Source organism: Macaca fascicularis, chromosome 6 (assembly GCF_037993035.2).
Source record: "Macaca fascicularis isolate 582-1 chromosome 6, T2T-MFA8v1.1".
In the NCBI taxonomy this organism is placed as follows: domain Eukaryota; kingdom Metazoa; phylum Chordata; class Mammalia; order Primates; family Cercopithecidae; genus Macaca; species Macaca fascicularis.
This window is the reverse complement of record NC_088380.1, coordinates 140,207,328-140,212,451: the sequence shown is the minus strand read 5'-3', so window position 1 is coordinate 140,212,451 and position 5,124 is coordinate 140,207,328.

Here is a 5,124-nt window from a genome sequence, read left to right as displayed (position 1 = left end):
GGAAGGGAAGTTCTGGTGGGGTGGCCGGGGGAAGTTTTTGTTTGTTTGTTTTTTCATTTTGAAATGGAGTTTCACTCTTGTTGCCCAGGCTGGAGTGCAATGGCGCGATCTCGGCTCACCGCAACCTCTGCCTCCAGGGTTCAAGAAATTCTCCTGCCTCAGCCTCCGAGTGGCTGGGATTACAGGCACCCGCTATTACACCTGGCTAATTTGTGTATTTTCAGTAGAGACGGAGTTTCACCATGTTGGTCAGGCTGGTCTCAAACACCTGACCTCAGGTGATCCACCCGCCTATCCTCCCAAATTTGCTGGGATTACAGGTGTGAACCATCGCGCCCAGCCTGTTGGGGGAAGTTTTGTTGGGGCACTTAGAGTGCTGAGACCACTAGCCTGATTGTGGTTGTGGGTTGAATTTTGGGGTATAAGAAACAAGAAGCTTGAAAAAGTAGGGCAGGGTCAGAAGGTCAGGAACCTGGATCCCCAAAGGAAAGAGTTTTCTCTTTATTCAGGGTACTGTAGTTCCCTGAGTGGCTCAGAGATTTGCAGGAGATCCTCCCATCCCTGTGCCCCACACAGCATACACAACTATCTGTAGACCAAATAAATAATCTTTCTCACACATATACCCACTACTGTATCTGAATACATTGAGGCTATTGTGGGAAAAAATGCAAATGTGTTTAAAAGGTTTACTGAATTTGAAGTAGCTGGTTGGCACTGTGGATTGCCTCAAGCAATGTTTTCTAAACTTATATAATTGCTCTCGAGTTTGGAGTTCAGTTGTGCTGTTGACGAGGACCTCCTGCCTCAGAAGTAGGGCACCATGCCCCAGGTGGGGTTAGCATGGGAGTTATCTGGACAAGGGAAGGGAGTGGTCCAAGATGAGCCCTGAGGAGATTGTTCTGGAATTAAGGCAAGGTCAGATTGAAGAGGTGGGAGGGAAGGAACTGGCTGGCCAACAGGGCCACTGTGGAGAGACTGGGTCGAGGGGTTAGAAAGGTAAGATGTGGAGCAGGGGAAAACACTGAGGACCATGGGGAGGGCAGATGGCGAGTGGCTGGCTGCAGGGCCCTGCTCAGGGACCCAAGCAATGGCACCAGACAGTTAGCGATGCTCTGCCTGTGGCAGGGGCTTCTGTCACCCTGAGTGAGTGGCTGCCACCCACACCCAGGAGCTAAAGGACCAAGCTGTGTAAGGAGGCTACAGGGCTTTGTTTCTCCAGGCTCTGAAATTTAGTTCCCCTGGTGTGGGACTCTAGCAGATGACATCCCTGGCCCCATGGTAGGGACAAAACAGAAAGTCCAGGACAGTCAGCAGCTAAGCACAAGTTTCCACCTTGCAGGTCATCAGAACTGTGGGCCCTGTCATATTTCCCATCAAAGTCACATATTTACTGAGGATGTCAGAATCACTGACTTTAGAAAAAAATGAGTCCTGAGTGAGACCTGTTTATCCCCCTTGGAGGCTAAATTCAGTTGTCTTCTGTGTGAGCTCTGTCTACAGAATCTCTGTTCTGTCCTCAGAATGATTGGGTTGAGAACAGTGGAGGACAAGGACTGTTTTGAGGCTGAGGCATAAAGCATTTTCAAGTCAATGACAAAGCACCAAAACTTTTTATGCCAGAGAGAACTGTTTGTCTCCTAACATCTATTTTCTTCTCATTCTCTAGAACCACCATTTGTTGTTGTTGCTTGTTTTGTTTTTTTGTTTGTTTGTTTGTTTTGAGATGGTGTCTCGCTCTGTTGCCCAGGCTAGAGTGCAATGGCGCGATCTCAGCTCACTGCAACCTCCGCTTCCTGGGTTTAAGCGATTCTCCTGCCTCAGCCTCCTGAGTAGCTGGGACTACAGGCATATTCCACCACATCCGGCTAATTTTTTTTGTATTTTTTAGTAGAGACGGGATTTCACCTTATTGGCCAGGCTGGTCTCGAACTCCTAACCTCAAGTGATCCACCTGCCTCAGCCTCCCAAAGTGCTGGGATTACAGGCGTGAGCCACTGTGCCCAGTCTAGAACCTCCAGTTTTTAGTTGGCTACTTTTCCCAGCCTTCCTGACAGCCAGGTTTAGCCAGTTAACTGAGTTCCAGCCAAGCTGAGCACAGTGATGTGAGCTATTTCCAGGTGGTTCCTTTAAAGGGTCCACCTTCTATTTCCCCCTTTTTCCTTCCCGTTTTGTCAGGAATGCAAACATAGTGGGGGTGACCCATCTGGGACCTGTGGAGGAGGCAGCTTCCCTGGGGATGGGTGCAGCAGGCCGACTGAAGGAGTCTAGGCTCCTGACACTGCGTGTAATAGCCACGGCACCAGCCTGCACTGATGGTGCCCAAGTTGTGGTGCAAGAGAGAAATAGACGTCTCTCTGACTTAGGCTACTACTATTTTGGATCTCTATTCATAGCAGCTACATCTAGATCATCAATTATAATTCTTAATTTGAAAGTTGAATGTATGCATTTGGAGAATGAGGAATGTGCCTAAACAAACCACCTTCTAGTTTTGGCAATGCAAAACATGTTTGAATCCGGGGGCATTCCTCAGTAAGAAGGAAGAATGGAAGGCTTTCCAAAGACTTCCAGTGTGCAGTGAGTTTTAACTCACGCCCTGTCAAGCCCCCCTGGGTATTCCTCAGATCTGTCTCCTCCCCTTTGTGTTGGAATATCACTGTTCTGGCTGAGGAGCTTACCACCTCTTGTGGTATTGAAAGGTAAACTCCAAGAGGGCTGCGGCTTTGTTTTGCTTACCACTTAGCCTCACACTACAGCGTGCTTGGCAGATAAGAGGTGCTGGTTGAATTCAAAGACATAAAGCTCCAACCTGGCCTCCTGCCGCTAGGCTCACCTTCTCCTCCCCAGTCCAGTCCACACAATCACTTTTCTTAGTATTTCTATCATGCAGATCCTACCATACAACCCATGCCCCCCTATTTAGCCTCTCAGTGGCTCCCTGCTGACCGCAGGATCGAGTCCACACTCCTTGAGTTGTGACGTGTGGGGTCCTCAGTCCCAGTTCCCCCGACGCTTGCCCTGGGCCACAGGCTCGGCTCACTGTGCAACCTGTGGCTCCCAGGCATGCCACTGTTTCCTCCTCCGGTGCCCGTGTATGTTTTGTTGTGTGCACACTTGCAGTGCTCTTCCTGCCTCCTTCACCTGGGGAACATCTCATCCTCCAAGACTCAGCCTTTGCTTCTTCCCACCCACCATTGTCCAGACGGACCAGGCTTCTTCCATGCCTGACTGCTCCCAAGGCAATCTTACTTCCATTGCAAAATGTGTTTCTGCAGGGGTCTGTGCTCCGGAGTCTTCCCCTCTGGCAGCTTGGGTTGCCTATACCTTAATTCCTGATGTGCAGATCAGAGTAAACATCAATGAAAGGAACAAATGAGTCAAGCGACCCTGGTTTCATTCTATCCTTATAACTCTGAATAAGTCATTTCCCTTATCCCCTGGGCTTAAGTCCCTTTGTATGTGAAATGGGGATGATAATACCTCTGCTGCCCATCCCACCTGGCCTCTAGGTGTCGAGAGAACATGTGTGGATAAGGGTAGGCTTCTGCACAGACATGGACATACACAACAGTTATCCACACGGTGTTATTGGATGTGGCTTCTGAGTCACATCCAATAAACACAATTAATTCTGATACTGAACAAAACGAACTATCCAAAGGATGGGCCTGATTGATTTGTGTAAACTCTTATAAAGCACTGACCATGTGCCAGACACTATGTAAGCATTTTATAATATTACCTTATAACACTACCTCGTGTAATCCTATTGGCCACTCTCTGAGGTGGGTATTTCTCTCGTCCCCATTTTACAGGTGGAAGAACTGAGGAGCGTTTGATGACACTACTTAAGGCGCAGAGCTAGTGAGTAGAGGAACAGGGTCTGAAAGTAGGCAGTCTAACTCCAGGGTCTGGGCTGTTCACTTCTACGTGGAGTATTTTCCCAAGGCCAGCAAGGGCCACAGGGATGACAGCTTTGTCACAGAAGACATGTAGGACGCTCATAATTGTAATTTTTATTTGACATTGGAGGAGAAAACAAAAATCCCAGAACAGTCCCCTGTGCTGTCCTGTGCGCTCCTTATAGATGCAGGGCTGGGCAGTTTCACAGTAATGAATGCAGACCTCTTAATCAGGTGATCTGACAACCACGCCACTTGCCAGGGAAATTATACCCCTCTAGAAGAGACTGTGTGGAGAATAAGAAAAATAAATGAGTCGGGAGTATGTCAGAGCTGATAAGCCTCAGGGAACACAGCTGGGACTCAGTGAGGGCGGATGATTTTAAGGCAGTTGCCAGTGGAACCATTGGGACTGATTTCAGGACTGAAATCCCTGGGATGGGGCCTCTGTCCCCAGGGAATTGGGGCCTGCCTGCCTCTTGCCAGCACTGGCCATGAGCCCACACTCTCTGGCTCATGCCTGGCTAGTTGTCCCAAACTTCCATTACTATCACGTTGTGGGTGCCCAAGAGGGCTCGAGAATCCCACTGTGAGGGGTGAGGCAGTTTCTCCTGGGTGGGGCCTGCGGAGGTGCTAGAAAGCAGCAGGAGTGGAGTGAGCATCCCTTACATGAATGCAGCACTTCACTGTCTCCAAGCACATGCATGTCTCTTGTTTCATCTGCTACATTCTGCTCGTCTGGGTGTTTTCCTCTCTGTAGACACAGCATGTGCTAGGCTCTTGCTGGTCACTGCTATATGGATAGAGATTTTCTCTTTGGACCATTTTAGCTTCCCTTTCCCAACACAGCCAGCCAAGGACCGTGCCTCAATGTCAGCTGTCATGTTTCTTCTGAGGAGCCATATTCAAATCAAAGCACACAAACCTTGAACTGAATGGGGAAGGGTTTGTCATCTCAAAGCCAGATTTCCAACAAAAGAAATCCAATGACCATCTAAAATAGTGGATGGGCCCCATCCCAGGAGAGATGCTGAGCCCCCAGGCGCAGGCTCCTGAAAGTCCTTTGCACCAGAGGAGATGCTGCCCATGCCCTTTGAAAATTAGAACGGTATGTTTCTGTTGCCACTGATTGGCTGACCCTGCCAAGGCTGGACAGGCCCTGTTCACTTAGTCTAGAGTTCGACGCTACCAACCATTTGCTAGAGAAGAATGTATAGGC